General features: G+C 37.0%; 1 pseudogene; it reads left to right on the top strand.

The window, feature by feature from the left end:
• The window catches only part of LOC140513815 (enhancer of rudimentary homolog pseudogene), an 84,607-nt pseudogene extending 61,486 nt beyond the window's left edge, over window positions 1–23,121 (top strand).
• The last annotated feature ends 1,691 nt before the right edge of the window (window positions 23,122–24,812 follow it).

The raw sequence follows: 24,812 nt of genomic DNA, 5'->3' as shown, positions 1-24,812 counted from the left end.
TAACTGCTCGCTATTATTATTCTCATTAATTATGTGCATATAGACTAGATCTTTTGCCTACTCCCTGAAGACTCCTCTACCAAAACTGCCCACCAGATTTTTCCAGGGTCTTGTCGTTAGTGTCTAAAATACTGATATTGCTCTGTTGAAAGGCATTGGAACCCAGAGCTACCACAAATCCAGTGCTTGAAACATGAGTAAAACATATAATCTTCCATCACCCCTAATATTTACTCTTCCCATTCTCCCACAAATCCAGGCACAGCACCCCTACCGTATTACCTCAGAGACTGCCAGGTTCCAACACCAATCACTACTGTCAAGAGAACATCTGTTAAACTCGGAGACAGGAGTGTCAATGAATGGTTGCAGACAGCTGCACTGTCTTCTTTGCACAGCTGTCTGCATTGCCCATCATTTTCAACCCTAACCACTCACCAGATAGGTGTTTGTGGGTTAATTAGTATTAAAGAGTATTTTAGCAAATATAACCATCACAGAATTAGGCTCTAAGTTCCCCCTGATACAGACTAAATTCTGGGAGGTGGGGGAAGACTTTGGAGTGACAAGACATTTTAATCAAAGCTTAATTTTTGAATAATATTCAAGTAGTTTTAAATAGAGACATTCTGCTATTTTCACCAAACCACTATGTAAAGAAAGAGATATATACATCTTATTCATATGTAGAAGTTATGGACAGGTACTTTGATGTGCAACACCTCTTAAACTTCTTAAATTTAAATATGGGGTCATGAAAAAATTGACAACATTAAAAGTTTTCTGAATGCACAAAGACCAAAAATTAATTAAAAATCAGACATGAATCTGAGGTGCTTCTGTCGGTGCTTGCCTGTCTTGCATTGGGTAACTTTACCGTAGCCTCAGACCACTCAATGCCAAGGAGTACTGCCTAAATGCGAAAAGGGGTCCAGTAGAGAAAGCTTAAGAAGCCCTGTTATAGAGAACAAATATTACAATTTGCATGGATGAAGGTAATTTCCACACAGGAAATCATGAACTCATGATACATTGTTTTATATATATATATGTGTGTGTGTGTGTGTGTGTGTGTGTGTGTGTGTGTGTGTGTGTGTAATGTTTCTAATACATTTTTACTAAAATGTTATGTGTTCTTTTCCTAAGTTTTTCTTCTTTATAGCTCTCAGATGTGACTAGAAGGTACAATAGCTTAAGAACCAGATTTTGGGATCAGGAAGACCTGAGTGCAAATCCTGCCTCAGTCACAGTTTACTAAACCTTAAGTCGATTGACCCTTCTTAGACTCAGTTCCCTCACATGTAAAACAGACATAATAAGACACTTTTTTGAAGTTTAAAGCATCGTATAAATATTAACTGTTATTTCCATCTTTGAGTATTTTATAGGTCCTTGTCTTGAATTTTGTTAGATTCACATTTTAACTACAGAAAGATTTTTATTGTGTCAGTTGTGTTAAAAAACCAAAGAAAATTTTATCTACTCATGGAATCCTAAAATTTTAGGGTATCATCTAGATGTATTTTCACAAGATTTTTCAAGGAAAAGTACTGAGAAGCAGACTGGAAAGAAACACAAAGACTTTAATCCCAGATTTGCCTCAAGCATTTACTGAGTATATGCTAATAAATATGGAATTAAGGTCATGTCAACACTATTTCAACACAACCAATCAAAATCATGAAGATCTTACCAGTTATTCATAGGCGTTGTTTAAAGGCATCAGGAAGTAGACTGGAGATGGCATGTTTGGAGACTGGCTTGTGAGTGACAGAGGAAGAAACACAGATGGAGAACTAACATTGGTGTGAAGGACTTTATTGACCAAGAAAGGGGTTCATTAACCTATATGAAAAGGAAAAGATGAACTATAATATGGGCTTATATGGAATCAAAAACTGATTCTAGGAGAGTCAGTCTGTTTGCAGGAGCTTGGGGAAAGTGAACGATGAGGGAGATTCAGAGTATTTCTACCAGAAAAACAAATAAAGGGAAGAAGTTAAGAAAAGTCGATAAGACAAGTGGAAGTTGTACAGTCCTGAAGTGAGTACATGAGGAGCCTGGGTCCTCACGTAGGTGCGTATGTATGCATGTGTATATATGCATATATATATATATATATATATATATGCATATATATGTACACACATATTTTGGGATGTGCTGTAAATAATAATATAACACTATTTATAATTCTATAATAATATTTATTAATAGCCAACATTTACATACCATCTAGCATATACCAAACCCTTTACTATTATTATCTCATCTGATCTTCCCTAAAACCCTGGGAGGTAGGTGTTATTAGCATCCTTATTTTACAAATTGGGAAACTGAGGCAAACCGAGATGAAATAACTTACCCAGAGTCACATAGCTAATAGGTGTCTGAGGGCAAATTTGAACTCAAGTCTCCCTGACTTTAGATCTGGTACTCTATCCCCTGTTCCACTAGCTGCCCCTATGTTAGCATAGAGATCAATGATAAGAGAGTGTTAATCAGATTTATCTCAGATCTCTTATCTAAATAGACTACTTCCTGAACTTTCCTAGTCGGTTTCAGAAAGATGTTGTCCACATGGTATTGGAGGACCTTGAGCATAAGATATCTATATCTATAAGTAGCAAGTTTATGACATGTCACCAAAGGTCAACTCATCATCTCCCCTCTAAAAGTCCCCCTTTCCCTGACTTCCCCATTTCCACTGATGGCTTCCTCATCCCCCTGACTTGAAAGCTTAGAATCATCTTTGACTCTTCTTCCTCCCCTTACTCAATCAATCATTTATTAAGTGTTCATTATATGCCAAACACCGTGCTAAAAGCTGGAGCTACAGGTACAAAGAATAAAACAATCCCTTCTCACAATAGGCTTATATTTTAATGGAGGAGATAATAAGCATGCCCTAAAATATAAACATTAAGTTCAACACAAATAGATACAAATATAAATGAATACCAATATATACAAAATTGTTAAATATAAAGTCGCTTGGAAGAGAAAACACTGGTTGTGGGGAGGGGGGGCGAGTAGAGAAACGATTTATTCAGAAGATAATACCTGGTCTGTATTTTAAAGGAAGGCACTCTGTGAGATGGAGGCCAGAAGGGAGTGCATCTCAAGCATGGGAGACCACCAGAACAATGACAGCAAAGGGGAGATGAAATATCATGTGTGAAGAACAGAAAGAAGACCAGTTGGGCATGAATAAAGCGTGGAGGGAGGTGGGGAGTAATGGCCAATAAGGTTAGAAAAATAGGCTACCAAACAGCTGTCAACTCTAGGACTCACCTATGCAATTTAGATGTTTTTCTCCACTCATACAATTACCACCCCTCACCCACCTCCTTTCTTAGACTATTGTAATATATAATCTTTTAACTGGTTTCCCTGCCTCCAATCTCTCCCCTCCAACCCAGCCAAACAAAGCTGCCAAAATAATTTTCCTTATGTATAATATCTGAACATAGCACTCTCCTGCTCAAGAAATTGAAGTGGCTCCCTATTACCTGTTAATAACATTTTCTCCATCCATCAATTATTTGCTGTGAGAACTACAGCAAGAGCTAAAACCTGAGATTGAGCCTAAGAGAAATGAAAATGGAGCACTCTGAAGAAGAAAAAAGAACGGAGAGAGGGAGTAAAAATAAATTAATTTTGTTTTCAATTAAGTTTTATGAATACTTTTAAAAATATCTTATGATCATAGATTTAGAACTTGGAAGGAACTTCAGAAGCCATCTACTGCAATCCCCTCAATTTAGAGATGAGGAAAATGAAGCCCGGAGAGCCTAAAGAACTTGCCCAAGGCCACATTGTCATTTCTGGCTATGCCCCCTACACACACGCATGCACGCACATGCACATGCACACGCAAACGCACACACGCACACGCACACACACACACACACACACACACACACACACACACACTAGAATTGAACCTTCCTTTGTAATAAAAACAAGAGAAACAGTTAAGCAAAGACAACTGAGTGACCACATTTTACAATATAGACGACATTCTTCCCTTGTAGTTCCCTAGAACTATGCCTAGAACTGTCATTATCTGTTCCCTGGAATCATGATCATCCTCTCCATCCAATCCTTTTTCCAAGGGACAAATCTGTTTTGAATATTATTCTGTCAATAACAGAAAGCTGCCTGCTTTATCCAACGTGACTTTTTGGGACTCGCTATGGTTCTGGGCAGAGCTAAGGTGCGAATAAGGAGAATTCTTCTCTCCACCCTTCTTCCCATTCCAAACAGCTAGAAGGAATGTCGCTTGTAATTATGATATGGCCAAGATGGTTAAGCAGGTCAACTGCTAACATACCTGTAGGATAAAATAACAAGCTCTTCAATTTAGCATATAAGGAACTTTACAGTCTGGCTCCAACCTGCCTTTCCAATCTTATTTCATATCATTTCCCTTCATACTTAAGTTCCCTGATTTTATTCAGCTGTTTCCTACCCCATGCATTCACACTGGCCATCCCCTAGGCCTACAAAACATTCCTTCCTCTTCCTAAAGAAATGTTTCTCTTCCTTCCAAGGACCAGCTCACTTTCTGCCTTCTCCATGAAGTCTACTTTCATACCTTGAGCTGAAATGAGCCCTTTGTCTGTGCCTCTATCACACTCTACCACTCTAATGCTTATTTGTCTTCATGTTTATTATGTATATCCTTAGTAGACTATAAGATTTTTGGGAATATGGATTGCTTAGTTTATCATTGATGTATTCCCAGTGCCCAATAAAGTGCTTTTGAGCATAGAAGTTGTTTAGTATTTGAAATGCATCAAAGCAAGGGCAGGATTATAAAGAAAGGACACTAATTTGGACAGTGAAAGATATATGTAAAGTCTTTGCCAAATGATTGCCATTTTAAATTTCTGTTCTTTCTATTTTATCAAGCCACCCGTAGCCTCAACTGGATAATATACCAATGTGAGAAATGAATATTCCTCTCATATTTAGTAACTATTTTATTAGATACAAGGTGTCCCTCTTTCCTACTTCCTTATCTAGAAATCAACCGGTGTGGGAAGTCTCTCATAGAGATTTATCCAAGCTGAGATCTAATCAAACAGTAAAAGAAATTCTAAGTTTGGGCTAATGGGTGTATTCCTGTTTATTGTGTTGGCTCAGACAGGCCTGGGAAAAATGCTGATTCTCCCCATCATAAAGAGATGTAATATGGAAATTGATGTCTCTCTGACCAACATTTGAGTGACCTAAGTCATGTACTGCAAGATAGCCCACCTCCCATTGTGTTAACAAATCACAGCTGATTGCCATCCCTTGGAAACATCTACTTTTCAAAGGGCATATAAATTGTGACTCCACTGCTAGTAGGGGTCTTTGGTCTAAGAGAGGTGACTAAATGAACATCCTTTTATTAATAATCTACTGGCTTCATTAATAAAATGATTAAATTCAGAAACTATGTCTCAAACCTTTTTAATCATCACACTAGGATGTAAATAAAAGTTATGGTTGTTAATGGGGGCTCCAATCATTGTCACTAATTTTCTTTTTTTTTTTAATTTTTTAATTGATGAAATAAAGCATTTCCATCACATAGTATGGTTTTTAAAAGATGATTGTACATGAAATTGCAAATCAATTATGTACAACTTGCTATTCTTTTAAAATATATAATAAAGTTATAATGTTTCTTTTTTTCTTTCCCCCACCCTAGAGATGACTACCACTAAACACAAATATGTGTGTGTGTGTGTGCACATGCATAAAATAATTCTATACATACTTCTATTAATCATTTCTTTCTCTGGATGCAGATAGCATCTTCCTTCATACATCCTTTGCTGTTAATTTGGGTATTTATAATAGTCAAAATGACTTAGCCACTCAAAGTGGTTGTTAAAACACTATTGCTGTTACTGTATATGTTTTCTTGCTTTTACTTATTTGATTCTTCATTATTTCATGCAAGTCTATCCATGTATTTCTAAGATCATTGATCTCATCATTCCTTATAGCACAGTAGTATTTTATCAAAATCATATACCACAACTTGTTTGACTGTCACTATTTTTCAAAATATCTCATTGCAAGCTTTATTTCCCTACATCTGTCACAACCTGGTTTCTGCTCCTTAAAAGGAAGCTACTTGTTTGTGACCAAGATATAAGTTGGGACACAAAGCTTTGGCCATGTTATGAAATTAGGCTTCTAAAGGGGCTCTGTTAGAGGCAGCTAGGTCATGTTCTGCCAACCCTGGAATGAGGAAGACTCATCTTCATGAGTTCAAATCCAGCCTCAGATACTTACTAGCAATGTGACCCTGGGCAAGTCACTTCACCCTGTTTTCCTCAGTTTCCTCATCTGTCAAATGAGCTGGAAAAGGAAATGGCAAACCACTCTACTATCTTTCCCAAGAAAATCCCAAATGGGATCACAAAGAATCTGAAATGAATGAAAATGACTGAAAAATGAAAAGGGGCTTTATCATTGGGTAATTGAAAAATACTAGACTGAAAGAATACAAATCCTGACTCTGCTGTTTGGATAACTCTAGGACCTTGAGTAAATCATTCCTCTTAGCCTAGATGATCTCAAAGATTCCTACCAGGTCCAGCTCAAGAAATGATGATTTTAAAGTGTCATTTCAAACATTCCATTTCGCTTCTGAAGTAGCATTGTAATAAAACACTGAACTCAAAAACCTGAATTCAAAATTGCCTCAGATACTTACTAGCTACACAACCCTGAGCGAGTCATTCAAACTCCCTATGTCTCATTGGACTTGATGGTCTCTAATATCCCTTTCAGCACTGAACCTATGATCCTATGGCCCTATCAAAGAATTTCATAAGAAAATATTTCCTGCGAAATCATACAACTATATTCAAATGTTTAAGGTGATGGTCAAATGATCATAGAAGTTTACAACTGGGAGGAAATGTAAGATCATCTGATCCAAATCCCTTATTTTAAAGAGGAGGAAACTAAAACTTAGATGGTTGAAGTGTGTTGTCCAAAAATGTACAATTGCTGGGTGACAGCATTAAAGACAGATCCCAGGTCTCCTTATTCCTATTTTATGGGTACAGTTTGTTTGTCCTTTCCTTCTACCATGAAATAATGATCTTCTGTGGAAATAGTTTTTTTGGGAACTCCTGACTATATAATTAAGTTCTTTCCATGAAATTAAACATGGACCAATATTCCTAAAGTCTAAAAGAAATTATATGTGTATGGATGCACACTTGCACTGACTGGGAAGGAGTGTGATAACCAGCTCTCAAAGAGAGGGTATCTCTTGGATGTCTTGGCCACAGACACCTTCATTAGGTGGAGGTGATGATCTCCAAAAGAAACATCAAAGTTTTCTAATGTAAACATGGTAATAGGTTCAATGAGGAAGTTATAAGATACATCTAGTTCTATATTCCCTCTTTGTCTGACTTTTCGAGAAACCTCCATGTAATTGTTGAAGGGCGTTGCTTGAATTCTCTTAGCCTAATACTAAAACTAATTCCTTATATTTGTTCAACACATTAAGTTTCTGAAGGAATTTCACATACCTGAACGTTACCTTCATAAAGAAAGGTTGAGATGGCCAAGAGAAGAAGGGATAACAAGGGAATGTGTAGGGTTTGAAGCCCTAATGCCTTTTGAAAACACTTTTTGGAGAAGACAAAGTCACTCTCTAGGAACAGGAGAAGGGTACTATGACTTTTGCATGCATATATGCACATGTACACACACAAACAGACATTTGTTTAAGAATGAAAATTAGTGGATCAACTTAATCCATCATGAAGGAACACTGTGTCAAAGCAGTGTTATTTTGGTTGTTGTGGCTTCTGTGTGAGTGGTTCCCAACCACAGGAGTATCTGGTAGCCATCTGAGAGAAGCTGGATTGGTTAAGAAGATGGGACTGGTTGTGGCAAATGCAGGTAGAGCTAGTACATATTGTTCAGACCTGGAAAAACATTTTCCAACATAATAATTTTCAAAAAGTATTTATTGGCAGAACATGGTTAGCCTACTGTTAAAAATATGCATAGAGATGCTGAACCTGAGTTTTTATCCCACCCTTTTCCTCTCTCCCACCCTTTTTGCCTGTCCTTACTTCTCATGTTACACCTCCACATTCCACCCCTACTAACTTTGCCCTGTACATCGATGTTTATATACAGACCTTCCCAAACACATATACATGTGTAAATACACACAGACACAAACATATATTTCCATCATAAACTGAAATTGGTGGGACATTGTTACTGTAGTGTTTTGAGACTTTTAAGATGAGAGGTTTGTTTTCCACTGAAAATGGTGCTTTCATATGATTTTGGAAACATTATTAATGTTGATAGCACCACCATCCTTCCAGTCACCCAGAAGCATGGTCATGGCTGAGAGAAATCACCATGCCATATGCTCTGATTCCTTTCAGAGTCCATCACTATGGTAAGCTCTGGGAATTTAATATATATTTCTTCCTAATATATTTCCTTCAAAAATTAGATAATTTCCATTTATGGGAAATCAGAAAGACATGATCAGATAGACAATTCTTTTATCTTTAAATTGTCAAATGTCTTTTTTTGTTTCATCCTGTCAAAATCACATATTTTGACTAGTTTTAAACTGAGCATATAGCAGACCAGCTTCTCCTTGATCTTTTCCTTTCAGATAAAATCTTGAATTGTCATTAGACTCTTTCTGCAATGTTTTTTCTCCCCAAGCACAACATGCCAGGATTTAGTTTCTCCTTTCCCTAGTCTGTATCAACATCATAAAAGATTTGAAGTTTCACCTTTCAGGTGAATCTTTTCATCTCTTTCTCTTCTTCCAAGCATCACAAAGGAGATAAAGCAATTGTCCTTGAGTTGAAAATCTGTTATTAAAAATAATGATGGAAAAAATGTAAGTTCATTTAGTGGGAAGACTTTGTACCTTTATTCCTCTCTGGGCTCTACTCCTGACTTTTTGAACTTGTTTCTGTACCCTTCCCTAGCATTCTTCTCACCCTGGAAGATTCCTTCACCGCTGTGGCCACTTTCTTTGATGGATCATTTCCTCCTGGAACCTCCATCTTCAAGATATTTCCCAAGCCAACCATATTTACTCTTTCATTCCTCAGTCAGCTCTCCGCTTTTGACTCTCCAAACTTCTTACTCTACTATGCACCACCCCCACACATTTCATGGATATCTTTCCCTTCCTATCATCTTTCAGCCTTCTTTTATGTATTATCTTTTCCCCCATTAGAATATAAGCTCCTTGAGGGCAAGAACTATCTTTCTATTTGCTTCTTTGTGTATTCTCAACACTTAGCACCAAGTTTGGCAGATGATCAGCATTTAATAAATGCTTACTGGCTTGACTTTGTAAGTTGCTTTAGTTTAACTGGGGACAGTGTGCTATAGGCATCTACCTTGAATGAGGATGAAAGTAATCAGGCTTCCTAAGGGGAAAATATCAATTATACCTGAAAACTGTCACAAAATGCATCTACTTCACCCCCTACCAAAAAATACTTGCCTTATCATTCAAGTGAAAAAGATCAAACTGTAAAGGAAAGCACCAATCATATTTCAGGTCGGAGAGTAACAAATCTATGATTCTGTGCCAAGTGGAGCCCAGCACAGTAACCAATAAGGTATTAGTTTCTAACAGTGTTGTCAATTGAACATTATCTGTTTGTAAAAATAGAAAAAACTTGGCACCAGAATTTCCATACCTCCTTCCTGTTGTCTGCAATTCTCACCTTCCCACTCTCCACCTCCCTACCACCACACCATAAAAAAGTTGCAATACGGTTTGAGTTGGGAATCTTCTGGAAGCATCTTTGGTGCATATAATGCTCAAAACAATGAAAGAATAAATTGGGAGAAGATTGTGTCAGGTAATGTTTATGATTTGCAAAATGTCAGAAGCATTTCTCTAGTTTATTTGTGGCTCTCTCACAGGTCTCCCGTAAATTTAGATACATCACTCACTCAGTTCCTTGGCTATTTTATTGAGAATGACTCCCTCTGCTATGTAAAAACCTCTTCAAAGATCTGCTGAGATTATGTGATTGACTATTTGTGAAGTCATTTTAGTTTCCTGGGTGGTCTGTGTTATCTAAGTATGATTATATGGCTATTGATGTCAGAGAATCCAAACTGGTCTCATCTAAGTAAAAAACTCCCCAGTGTTATCTCAACACATTTAAAGAGGATTCTAAAATATTAATGTCCCATCGAAAAGCCAGAGACATTCTTAAAGACTTGGAAACAAAACCCAAAGTGCAAAAAGTTACTCTCCTAAACTTGAGGGAAAAGCCCAGTAATGATGGCTTGTCTTTGTATTTTCTTTTCTCTGAGCCATAACTAAATGGGGCAGCTGGGGTTTGTCTCAGGGTCCTAAAATCTAGAGCAGAAGTTCTTAACACTTTTGTGTCATGGATCCCTTTGGCAGTCTGGTGAAATCTATGGACAGAAAAAATATTTGTTGCCTACCTTTATAATTAAAGGAAACGAGAAATTTCAGTTAGAGGTTAGTGAAAAACAAAGATGTAATTTTTTTTCCCACCCAAGTTAATAAACCTCCTGAAATCCATGGACTTCATGTTCTTAACATGAATCCCCTGATCTAGGGGATTCTATCAGCACTGTCAAAGGCTGTGCTTTTTCTTCTCATTTTCCATGGCTATACACCCCAGGTGAGCTCTCCCTATCACCTGATCTGCCCACTTTGCTCAATGTGCAGAATTCCTAGTTATGGCTCTGCTCCTTCCTCAGAGGAGTGCAAAGTACTTCATAGATATCTAGTGACAAATGGTAGCATTCACCTCATTTTACACAACTGGGGCAGAAATCAGTTAGGGAGATACCTATAGCTATTTAGTAAATAAATGTAGAAAGTGACTGAATGATGAGTTCCCTTGATTTGACCAAACGTTTTGTTCCCTGAGTCAAACAAATGTGCAGTGAAATCATCCCACTTGCCAAGTCAATATCTGTCTTTTTTTTTGATGCTCCTCAGTTTCTAGATTTGTTTTAGCTCCTCTGCCAGAGCTGCAAACCTTATTTATTTATTTTTTCTGTGTAAATGTTTGTGGTTTTTGCTAAATGGATCAGTTATATCAACACGTCCTACCACATTATTAGTTTTATCAAATAACAGAATGTACAGCCTGCCAGCCAGAATGTGTTTGGTGTATGTCTATCCAGTACATCTTGTAACAACCCTTTTCTAATATAGTTTAGATTTTTTCCTTGTAAGTTAACACATTTATCAGCCCATATTTCAAGGCAAATTTTCTAGTGCATAATTTCTGCAGGAGAATTTTCCCTGTTAATGGGATCCATAGACACTAAAATGCTTCATTCCCTATTTCTGTGTGCATGGAAATTGCTGACTGTTGAAAAACAAAATGTTGACTGGATGGAAGAAAGGAAGGAAAACAAGGGAGGGAGGGATGAAGAGTAGGAGGGATAGAGAAAGGAAGCGGGGTGGGGGGAGAAGGAAGGAAATAAGTTTTGTTTTTCTGGGTTTTTTATTAAGCACTTATTACGTGCCAGGCACTAGGCTAAACATTTTATAAATATTATCCCATTTGAGCCTTGTAACAACCCAAGTAGGTGCTACAATAATCTCTATTTTACAAATGAGAAAACTAGAGGCAGACAGAGGTTAAGTGATTTGCCCAGGGTCATACTTGTAATACACGTCTGAGAACAGATTTGAATTCAGGTCTTCCTGACACCAGGCCCAGTAGTGCTTCCTCCTAGTTATTGTATGCCTTGTGCCTCTACATTTATCAGCCTAGTTTTTCTCCATTAATTCCTTGTGATCCTTTTTGGTGGCCATCACTCTGTCTGGGGGCTGTGGAGTTCTCAAACATTTGGGTTTGGCTGGAAGAGCAAATCTGCTGCATCCAACACATTTTCTTTTAATTGCTAAGCCCATGTGTATTTTAGGAGGAAATTTGATCCATATGTTTCTGATTCATCTACATTGAAGTCACCAAAATGTTTTGTAAGAGAGACTGAGATGAGTCTTTTCTTTCCCTTAGAGACAGGAAGTCGAGGTTGTGAGGAGGAAGTTACCCCCAAACCCATCCTGACCTAGGGTTCATTGGTTAAAAGAAAGAAAAAGCCAAACTTTATGAGGTTTGCATGGGACTTCGCTGGTTCCAAAGCATTTTCCTAGCCCATTCCCATTATAACCCAAGTTACCAAGGTCCAAGCTATCTTTTGTGTCTATGGAGCAGCACATGAGAGCAAATCTCTTCTTTTCAGATTGAAGATTCTCTGTAGGAAATGACTTGATTTTGCCTCATGGTTTGTGTAGGGGTAGAGAAAGGTATGTATTGACCACTTTGCCATGGAACAACTCTGGTATCCTGGTATTTCCCTTATAATTGGTGACTCTCCGATGTCATTAGTCCATAGAGAATACAACACGAGAGAACGGTCTTCTAGGGATTGAGACTCTTGCCAGAGAGTGTTTTGTGGGCTTTCTTGACAAGCTTCCTCCACCCACTGTCATTTGCCAATTAGGCCTAGGATTTGAAGAAACTTTAAAGTCAACCAGTGTGTTTATCCATGTGGATCTCAAGGTCCAACAGTTTCATTAGCAGAGAAAAACAATTGGTGAGAGAGAGAATGTCTGTGAGCCTAGAGAAATAATGATGTTTGGGTGCTTTGATTTCTTCAGAGACTTCCCCACCACATTGAATCACTCCCCTTTATCTTTCCAAACCATCTCACCACCCTTCCCTTGTGACCCACCTCTGCATGCTAATGTCCTAAACCAAAAGCAAACTCATCATTCGCTGGCCAGACAAGGTTTTCCAAGATCTCTCTGCTCTAATTACTGAGCTGCTGCTGCCATAGCCTTGAAAACAGTTGAAGATGTGTAATGCTTCCTTCCCGTGTGCAAAACACATGGCTACCAGATATTCCGGTGGTCAGGAGTACAGAGTCACTCAAAAGCCACTGATATAACCATGATGATGGTGCTGCCTTATGCAGTCGTGGTCCTCGTGGTGAGAAATTGGGATGCTGCCCTAGCATGCCGATTCATCCCTTGAACAAACAGGGGGACATGTGTAGAGTTGGCTTCAGGGTGATTATCCCAAGACTCAGAATTCAGAGAATGCTCTCCTGCTAGCTATTGGGTAGTTCCCTGTGAGGGGAAAGGAATGTGGTTCTGTTAGCTTGTTCTAAAAGAGACCTGACATTTTCTGGAACATTGAACACATATGAATACACCCAAAGAGTGAGTTAATCCTGTCTAGCAAAAAGGTTTTAGTACTCAAAGCTCATAGAAATTCTGCACAGCCTATGGAATTCAGAATCAGTTTTCCTTAAACTATTTCTCTCATTTCTTTAGGCATGCAAAGGTTCTTGGAGGTTGTTTGAGTTTTCACCCCATGTGGAATCCTTTATACAAAACTTCTGACAAGTAGCTGAATATCCAGTCTATGCTGAACACTTCTGGTGGCAGCAAACTTACTGCCTCATGTACTTTTCGTTGATTTCTATTTATTCTCTTTCTATTTATTCTGTAGATGACTACATAGGGACCTCTTGCCTCCCCTTTCCATGAGGGAGATCCATGAGGATAGGGATTGATTTACTACTTGCATTTGTATCATCACTGCTGATTTAGTACGTTATCTCTTCAAAGACTTTTCAGGAGGTTAGCATTTAAAAGAACAGAAAAAGTTCTTTTACATAAAGAACAAAATGAGTTCAATCAATTGTTAAATGATATAAGATATTGCTGCATTTTGATAGCTAAAAGGAAAAGAACTCTGGTTTAATAAAAACTGCTAAAATATATGCATGATGAAGCACAGCTTTCAAATGGGATTTGAGCATCCTGGAACATAAAATGAAAGTAGGATAAACATAAAGACGCAAAAAGCCTTTGTAAAAAGATGTATGATGATGAGTCATCCCAAAATTGCCTTGTATTTATTTTTATATACTTTAATGTATACACCCCAAAAGAAAGTAACTTCCCAGAGGACATGGGCTGATTCATTGTGTTCCCCAAGCCTAGCACAGTGCCTGGCACAAAATAGTGTTTAATAAATGCTTGTTGACTGAGTATTTTTGATTTCTTGCTTATCTAGTCTGTTCCATTGATCTACTTTTCCATTTTGTTGTTCAGCCATTTCAGAGTCTTTGCAACCCTATCTGGGGTTGTCTTGGGAAAGATACTGGAGTGGTTTGTCATTTCCTTCTCCAGCTCATTTTACAGATGAGGAAACTGAGGCAAAGAGGATTAAGGGATTTGCCCAGGGTTACACAGCCAGTAAGTGTCAGGTCAGATTTGAACTCATGAAGATGAGCTTTCCTGATTCCGGTCCTAGAATTCTATCCACTGAGTCACCTAGATGCTCTCTGTACCACCTACCTGCCCCTAATAAAAAAATTACATTTTTTAACCAGCTCCAAGTGGTTTTGGTAATTATAGTTTTATACAATGGTTTGAGGTCATGAAGTGCTATTCCCCCACCTTTCCCCCCTTTATTTCCCTTTAGGTCCCAGACATTTTGTTCTTCCAAATTTTAACCTGATTTTGTCTCATTCTGTAGAGTGACCCCTTGGTAATTTGATTGATATAGCATTATGTCTGTAAATTGCTGTAGATAATATCTCTTTAAATTATATTGTCATGGTCCAATTATAAGCAATACATAGCCTTTTAGTTACTTAAGATTTTATTTCTAAGAAGAGTATTTTGCAACTTATTCATATAAGTCTTGAGTGAGGTAGACTGACCACCAGATACTACATACATTTTGTAGTTATTTTGTATATGGTTTCTTTTTCTATCTTTTATCTATCATTTTTTAAATTTTTTATAGGGATGCTGATAAATTTTGTGTATCTATTTTGCATCTCATGGTTTAATTTTTAAAAAACTACTGTTTGCTGATTCTATAAAGTTTTCAAAGGAAACCTTCATGCCATCTGCAAAAATGATAATTTTGTTTCTTCTTTACCAATTATTGAGGTTTTAGTATTATTCTCTTGTGATATTTCTATTGCTGCCATTTTTAGAACTACAGCAAATAACAATGGAAAAGAGTGGCATTGAAATATTTCTTTTAAATACACAAAAGGGAACAGAGGGAGTCATAGATTAGTGCGACATCTTTGAAAATGACATGTTGAATTTATTATATACTTAAAAAGAAAAGCAAATTGTACATAAAAGAGATTTTCAGTGTTGTATACAAAACCTAGCACAGTGCCTGGCATAGAATGGGTGTATAATAAATGCTTGTTGACTGATTGTTTATGATTCTTCTGTTTTCTGTTCTAATAAGGATATAGAAATATTTATTTTATTTAGTGTTTCCTAAATAGAGAATAAAATAAAATTCAAAGGAAGGAGAAGAAATATCAAGTCTCTCCAATCCATCCCACACAAGGCTGTCTGACCATATCATGGTCAATTGGCTCTCTCTACTAGTTCCCTATCAACTTTAAGGTCAAATACAAACTCCTCTTTTTGATATTTCAAGTCTTTCATGATCCAACCTAATTTTCTTATATTATTACGTTACTTTCCTGCACATACTCTTCAGTCTAGTCCAATTGGCCTTGTTATTGTACCTATGTGATTTTAAATACTCCAACCTCATGTCTTTGAACAAACTCTCTCCATGCCTGCAAAGTCCTCTTCCTCACTTCTACCTCTTAGAATTCCTAGTTTACTTCAGCACTCAACTCAAATGTCACTTTTGTAAGGTATCATGTTGCATTTTTATTTCAATGATGTAAAATAATTTTTATTAAGCTTGCCCTTGATTTTTCAGGATTTCTATTTTTGTACTTAATTGGGGATTTTAAATTTGTTCTTTTTCTAGTTTTTCTTTTTACTGCATGTCCAATTCGCTGATCTGTTCTCTCTCTCTCTCTCTCTCTCTCTCTCTCTCTCTCTCTCTCTCTCTCTCTCTCTCTCTCTCTCTCTCTCTCTCTCTCTCTTCTGTTTTTATTGATTTAAGCATTTAGAGATATAAATTTTCTCCTAAGTATTGCTTTAGTGGCATCTCACACATTTTGGTATGTTGACTCATTGTTGTCATTATATGTAATAAAATTATTGATTGTTTCTATGATTTGCTTTTTTACCCACTCATTCTTTAGTTTGTTTTAGATTGCTTAGTTCCCAACTAATTTTTAATATTTGCTTCCAAGACCCTTTATTGGATGTAATTTTGATTGCATTATGGTCTGCAAATGGATGCATTTAATATTCTTTTCTGCCTTTGGTTCTGAGGTTTTTATGCCCAAATACATGGTTCATTTTTTGTGAAGATGCCATGTACAGCTGACAAAAAATATTCTCCTTTGTATTCTTATTTATTTTTCTCCAGAGGTGTATCATATCTAACTTTTCTATTCATCTTTTAACTTCTTTCTTATTTATTTTATGGTTGGATTTACCTAGTTCTGAGAGGGTACAATTGAGGTCCCCCCAATATAGTTTTGCTATCTATTTTCTCCTGTAACTCATTTAACTTTTCCTTTAAGAATTTGGATGTTCTCCCATTTGGTGCATATAAATTTAGTATTTCCATCTGTTGTCTATGGTACCTTTTAGTAAAATATAGTTTCCCTGGTTATCTCTTTTAATTGGGTCATTTTTTAATTTTGCTTTTTCTGAGATGGTAATTGCTACCTCTGCTTTTTTTTTTTAACTTTGGCTAAAGAATGACAAAATCTGGTCCAGCCCCTTATTTCAACCCTATGAGTGTCTTTCTGTTTCAAGTATGTAACTTGTAAACAGCATATTGTTGGATCCTGGTTTCTAATCCATTCTACTATACTCTTCTTTTTTATGGGTGAGTTTATCCTACTCACCTTCAGAATTCTGATTAATAGCTGCACATTTCCATCTGTCCTATTTTTTTCTGTTTATTCTTTTTTCTCTCTCTCTCTCTTATTACCTCTTTTCACCCTTTATACCCTTCTCAAAAGTAAATTTTGCTTCTGACCACTACCTCCTTTTATCTATTCTTCCTTTTATCCTCTTCCCTTTTCTCTTAACCCCTTTCCCTCCTATTTTCCTGACAGATAGGATACATTTCTATATTCAGTTAAGAATGTTTATATATTCTTCCCTCTTTGAACTAATTCTGAGAATAAGGTTCAAGTGTTGCCCACTCTCCTCACTTTCCCTTCCACTGTAAGAACTTTCAAGTGTGCCTCTTTTATGTGAGCTAATTTTCCCCATTCTACCTCTCCCTTTCCCCTTCTCCCAAATGCATCCCTCTTTTTCATCCCTTCATTTTTCTGAGATCATCTCAGTATAATTGACTCATGTCCATGTCATCTGTTTTTGCAGTCTCCTAATTGCCATAATAATAAAGTTCTTAGAAGTTACATGTATCATCTTCCCATACTGGAATGTAAACAGTTTAACCTTATTAAGTCTCTTTCATGTTTACTTTTTTATGCTTCCTTAAGTCTTGTGTTAGATATCAAATTTTCTATTCAGCTTTAGTTTTTTCATTGGAAATGCTTGAAAGTCATCTATTTCATTAAATGACCATTTTCTCCCTAAATCATTATACTTAGTTTCGCTGGGAAGGGGATTCTTGGTTGCAATCCTAGATCAGGGGTAGGGAACCTGCAGCCTCAAGGCCACATGTGGCCCTCTAAGTCCTCAAATGTGGCCCTTTGACTGAATCTAAACTTCACAGAACAAGGACTCTTAATAAAAGGATTTGTTCTGTAAAACTTGGAATCAATCAAAAAAGGCCACACCCGAGGACCTAGAAGGTCACATGTGGCCTCAAGGCTACAGATTCCCCATCCCTGTTCTAGATCCTTTGACTTCCAGAATATCATATTCCAAGCTCTCCAGTTCTTTAACTTGAAAGCAGATAAATCTTGTGTGATCTTGACTGTGGCTCTTCAATGACCACTTGTAATATTGTCTCCTTGATCTGGGAGCTCTAGAATCTGTCTGCCATATTTCTGGGAATTTTCATTGTGGGATCTCTTCCAAAAGGTAATTGGTGGATCTTTTTATTTTATTTTACCCCTGATTCTAAAATATTGAGGCAGTTTTCCTTTATAATTTCTTGAAATTTGATGTCTAGCTCTTTTTTTTTAATCCTGGCTTTCATGTAGTCCAATAATTCTTAAACTATCTCTCCTCACTCTATTTTCTAGGTCAGTTGATTTCCCAATGAGATAATTTCCCCCATTCTCCCTCTCCCTTCTTTCTCTCCTTTGGGTTATCATGTATCAAGAATGTGCTGGTAATAGAAATGTTATTTGTGCTTTATTTTCAAAGACCAATGAATTCATTGGGCAATGTCTTGACTAATACATGAACTGGATTTAAGTGAGGCACAGTTGCACAAAGTAATCAGGCTCATTTTTTCAGAGTCATTGAAATCACAACTACTGGTAATGGCTCTGGATGCAGTGAATGACCTTAGTTTCTTCATTGTCTGACCAACCTCTCAGCAAGTCATAGTGCCTGCTTCAACCACTTTCATAGCCTTTGGAATGAATTGTTCTCATCTACCCGTTCCACTAGGGAAATCCTTCACATGCTTGGGGTGGACACTTCCCTAACTCAACGATGGATTTGAGGTCCATGGGTTACCCTCAACCTGGTTTAACCCATCTGCAGAGGCATTATCCTGGGGTGTAGCCACTGCACGTTGTATAGGTTCTTGCAGTCACAGATAAGAGTTAAGTACCAGGTAGACACCAAAGATGGATGAACAGCCCTGAAAAGTGCTTGGCAAGCCCTCACACCACAGTGCTAGTCCTCCTTGAATATCTCATAGGCTCCAGGAGAGCATAATTCCAATAAGAGAAGATAAACATAAAAGGAAGCTGAAGGGAAGATTGGAAGAGATAAAGATATCAAATATCTGGAGATCAGATCTGGAATTCATTCTGGAGATTAATGAACTATTGCTGGACCTTTTTAAAGGCCTTTTAAAGTGGAACTTTTGGGAGAAGCAATCTGAACAGAGGGAGAGATCACAGGGACAGAGAGGCTCTTTGTGTTAATTTCAGATTGAGTCTCCAAGATGAAAATCTAGAGTATGGGAGAGGAGGTTTAGAATGTAACTTTTCCTCTTATCTTCTGTTGCTCCCTATTTACTGGCTTGTTCTCTGACACTTTCAAATATTTATATATCTCTTCTGTCCCCAAAAACTCCTTGGGTTATGATTCTATATTTTTCTTGATTTTCACACCAGACTCTAAGGAAAAAGCCATCTATACTTAATGCCTCCATTGACTTTTAAAGCCTTTACAATATGGCATCCAACCCCACCATACTATTGAAATACCACCAAATCCAACAAGCCCTTTTCACTCCTCCTTAATTTCTCTTTATCTTTTGACCCTGTCCATGACTACCTCCTTGTGAGTACTCTCTTCTCCCTTCGTTTCCATGATACTTTTCCTGGTTTTTCTCCTCTTCTTTTCACTTCTGCTCTTGGTCTTTTTTTGCTGTATTGTCAAACAACTCTTGCCCTTATCTGTGAATGTTGCCCAAAAATACATCCCTGGTCCTCCTCTACCTCAATAATCCCATCAGCTTCCTTGAGTTTAATTATCATGTCTATATGACTCCTCAATGTTTTTATTCAACTTTAATCTCTCTCCTATAGTCCAGTTCCACATTTACCAACTGCCTATTAGGCATTTCTATTAGACTATCACATTGGAATCTCAACCTTAACATATCCAAAACAAAATTCATTCTCCTTCCTCCTAAATTCACCCTGCTTCCAAACTTCTTGATTTTTGTTGAGAGAATCAGTATTGTCCGGTAAATCCAAATTTGTAACCTCCCAGCCAACATTAATTTTTCCCATTCCTTCCTCCCAAATAACCAATCCATTGTGAAATCTTGTTCATTTCACATGATATAGTATCTCGATTTCATTCCCTCTTTTTTATTCGTATGACTACTGCCTTATTTCAGGCCCACATCAACTCTCATAGTGCTTAAAACACAATACAAATTTAAAAAATGTTTGCTTACTTGATCCTCTCCCACCTGAGCTATTGTAATAGTGTGCCTTTTCAGTTTGTCCCCACGTAAACCATTTTTCTCCCAGCTGATAAAATAATCTTGCTAGAGTACAGATCAGACTATGTTTCTTGAACTGAAATTAATTGAAATGTGGACCCATTGGTGACATTAAGATAGTCATGAGAAGAGACCAGTAGTGATGGTTGGCAACACTGCTAAGCAGTTCCAAGGCATTTATTTATCAACCTGACATTAACAATGGGGAGGTCTGCTGACTTCCCGGAGAATGTATCTCAACTATGACAGAGAGCCTCCCAAGATTTGTTAAACCTCACATTTCCAAACACTTCTGGTAATTCATGTGTGGGATCGAACTGTGTTGCTGGAATAAACGTAGACGGCATTGCTGGGGATTACAAAGTCCAGGAGAGGTCTCTGGGAGGGGGGGAATGTTTGCATCACTACTGCCATTTGGAGGCGAGGCTAATATGAAAAAGGCCAGTTTGGAAAATGATTAATAAGATGACACCTGTGAACAGAATTTAGATTTCTGGACCACAAATTAAAACATGAATGACGGACATATGGCCAGGGATGAAGTGCAGATGTTGATGACTGACAAAATTATATTTTCCTAGAGTCTTACAAGTCTGATAAAAATGATTTAAATTTCAAAAGAGAATAAAAGGAAGAAAAACGTCTAAGTCTATCAAGTTAGAGACTATGCAAAGTAATAATTACAACACAGGAAAAAATAATCATTAATTTAAGGAGCCAAATTTTTTAAAAAGAGTCAACAGTATAATCCCTACTTTCAGCTTTCTGTGTGCTGATATACAGAGTATTAGTACTAAATAAAATCAAGTAGAAATTTAAATTTGCAAGGAAGTAAATTTAATCTTATATGTCTCTGTAGTTTGGTGAGATACAACTGATGACTAGATTATGACTCTGGAAAAGTGTTTTTTTTCCAAGAAGAATAAGGAAATATAACTTATAGTAGCTTTGTATATTAAGACATACTCATGATGTAGGTATAAAGATTGATAATATAAACAAATTAGGGGAGCAAGAAATAGTGTATTTCTCAGATTTGTGGAGAATGGAGAAATTTTTGATCAAACAAGAGATAAAGAACATTATGAAGTGCAAAATGCATAATTTTGATTACATTAAATTGAAAAATTTTTGCACAAACAGACCCATTGCAACCAAGATTAGGAGGGAAGCAGAAAACTGGGAAAGAATTTTTGCAACGATGGCTGTTAGCAGTTTTGCGGCTCAGCTCTTGTGCAGTGGCTGTGGCAGTGACAGCTTCGGAGCTCGATACAGTATTACAAGGCATGACTTGTTGAGTCATCAACGGAGAGAGTGATTTACATTTGGAGATGAAGTCTCATACCATTTTGTTGGTACAACCTACCAAGAGGCCAAAAGGCCAAACTTATGCTGATTATGAATCGGTGAATGAATGCATGGAAGGAGTTTGTAAGATGTATGAAGAATATCTAAAGAGAATGAATCCCAACAGTCCCTCTGTCGCATATGACATAAGTCAGTTGTTTGATTTCATTGATGATCTGGCAGATCTTAGTTGCCTTGTGTACTGAGCAGATGCTCAGATGTACCAGCCCTACAACAAAGATTGGATCAAAGAGAAGATCTATGTGCTTCTCCATCAGCAGACCCAACAAGCTGGCAAGCCTTGGGGGGATGTGGGGAGGGCTTGGAAAACAGGTGTGTACAGAATGCTGTAGTGGGAGAGTTGTTATTATAGAAGTCTTGTTTCCATTTTGTTACGATCTAGCCAAGGTCAAACGCATTAGGAGTATTAGAAGATTTTTGTCTTGTTCAATCTGAAGCCCCTGTCCCTCCCCATTTTCTTTTTCTTTTTTAAGAAGTAGCTGAAAATTACTCTTTGGTCAGTTGGCACTTAATTACAGTTCTTCCAGCTGTTATATCTGCTTATAACGTTCACTGTACTTATCCTTCTGTGTAAGGGTTTTCCAGAATTTAGTTATGTCCTCAAAACTCTAAGGCTTAGTAGAGAATACAATAAATACTCTTTAGTTAATAAAAATAAGAATTTTTGCACCTAGTGTCTGTGATAAAGGCCACATTTCTAAAATATATAGAGAATTAAGTCAAATGTACAAGAATACAAGTCATTCCCCAATTGATAAGTGGTCAAAGGATATGAACAGGCAGTTTTCAAGGAAGAAATTAAAGCTATCTATAGCCCCATGAAAAAATGCTCTAAATCACTATTGATTAGAGAAACGCAAATCAAAACAACTCTGAAGTACCACATCATACCTATCAGATTGGCTAACATGACAAAACAGGAAGATGACACATGTTGGAGAAGATGTGGGAGAGTTGGAACACGAATTCATTGCTGGTGGAGCTGTGAGCTGATCCAAAAATTCTGGAGAGCAATTTGGAACTATGCCCAAAGGGATACAAAAATGTGCATACCCTTTGACTCAGCAATAATGCTTCTAGGACTATATCCCCAAGAGACCATAAAAATAGGAAAGGGTCCCACATGTACAAAAATATTTATAGCAGCACTCTTTGTGGTGGCCAAAAACTGGAAATCAAGGGGGTGCCCATCAATTAGGGAATGGCTGAACAAGTTGTGGTATATGAATGTAATGGAATACTATTGTGCTATAAGAAATGACGAACAGGAAGACTTCAGAGAGGCCTGGAAGGACTTCTATGAACTGATGCTGAGTGAAAGGAGCAGAACCAGGACAACTTCATACATAGCAGCAACCACAGTATGCGAGGAATTTTTCTGGCAGACTTAGTCCTTCACAGCAATGAAAGGACCTAAAAAATTCCCAATGGACTCTTGAGACAAAACGCCTTCAACATCTAGAGAAAGAAGTATGGAACTGGATCACAGAATGAAGCAAACCATTTTCCTTGTATTATGTTATGTTTTGTTTTGGTTTGGTTTGTTTTGGTTTTTCTTGTGATTTCTCCCATTCAATTTAATTCTTCTATGCAACATGACTAAGGTGAAAATGCGTTGAATAAGAATGTATGTCTAGAATCTATATCAGATTGCACACTTTCTCAGAGAGAAAGAGGGAGGAAAGGAGAGGGGAAGGAGGGGTAAGGAGGGGAAAAAATCTATGATATGTAGAAGTGATTGTAGAACCCTGAAAACAAATAAACTAATTTTTTTTAAAAAAAAAAGACGTACATGAGGAAATTCAGGAAAAGAAAGGAAAAGCAGAGTGGAGAACTTTTTGAGTAAAGATAAATGGAGACAAAAATAAAAATTATATTGTCATGTTAGTAGAACTTACCTGGACAGAGAAGGAAATTAATTAGAAATTTGGGGAAATGATCTGCAGCCAGGCATGAAGACATGTTTTAGTACTAATAAAAAATTTTGGTCAAAATCAAATGAGATAAGATGTGTAAAACATTTTGTAAACCTTAAAGCACTTTATAAATGGTAACCATTATGCTTATTATATCTGGTCATCTGCTGGAATTCTGCCAAAATAGAGTAGGAATAATTTGTATGATAACAACTATATTACAGAGAAAAAAAAACACTTTAAAATACTTTAGAATCTGATCATTGCAATGTTATGAGAGGATCAAAGATAAAACATGCCACCCACATCCTACCAGCAAGATGATGGGCAGGCATAAAATGTAGAATGAGACATACATATTTGATTAATGAAAAGTATTAAAAAAAGGTTGTTGGAGCTTTTCTTAAAGTTATTGAAGGAAAAGCGGAGGATCAGTAGGAAACACAAGTAGGACAGCTTTGAAAATAATGTGTTGAGTTTTTTGCATAATTGGAGAGAGAAACAAGCTATTTCATGGTGCATATTCATGGTTCCATGGGTAAACATCATTTTCTGTTCCACTTTATATATGGAAATGCCCATTTTATTTATTGTTTGCTAAGTTCAAAAGAAGAAAATAAATTCATGTACAAGAAGCAAAAAAGGGAACTGTATCCCAGACTTGATTCTGAACAGGGAGAAACTGGTTTTTGACTATAAAAATGATGATAATCTTGAGTAAGACTTTTGTCTTTTGTTTAATATACCCTGACTAGTATGTAGCAGGAGTTTAATAAATGCTCATTGACTGCCCTTATGGAATGCTTTGCATTTTTCCTATCCTTGATTCTCCTCTCTGTACCCATTCTAGTTTTCCAGGGGCTTTTCTGAAATGCAATGAAAGAAGTCACAACTGAAGTCAGCACCACATATATTGTCTGATCAGGGCTGAGTCGAGCAAAGTTGTTTCCTTGATCATTTGAAGGTGAGACGAGGTGCCATAGATATTAACATTTTCTCAATAATGTCAATATAATTTATCTTGTCATTAAAACTTCATTGAAGCACTAATGAAGTCTTAGTGCACTCTAAACCCTTTATGTTGACTCTAGTTCTTCAAAATCATAAACTAAAATGAAAATGTAATAAGGGAAAGGGTAACTTGGTGGCTAAAATGCTCAACTAATGTAGAAAAGACCTGCCATTATGTAGAAAAGTTACATACAGCATAATTTTAATATTATAAAATCTCATTGGCAGTAATGTCAGAGGTTACCTGCTTCAGTTCTGAACTAGAATTACACACACACACACACACACACACACACACACACACACCATTCTCACAAAGTGGTTATCCAGACTCTGTTTAAATGTACAGTGATAAACTCATGATGAAGCATGCTATCCACTTCAGAGAAAGAACTCAGACTGTCTGACAACAGACTGAAGCATGCTATTTTTCACTTTCTTTCATTCTTTT

Source organism: Notamacropus eugenii, chromosome 7 (genome assembly GCF_028372415.1).
Source record: "Notamacropus eugenii isolate mMacEug1 chromosome 7, mMacEug1.pri_v2, whole genome shotgun sequence".
Taxonomy (NCBI): Eukaryota; Metazoa; Chordata; class Mammalia; order Diprotodontia; family Macropodidae; genus Notamacropus; species Notamacropus eugenii.
Note: the sequence above shows the minus strand (reverse complement) of the source record. Positions and strands in the feature narration are given on the sequence as shown.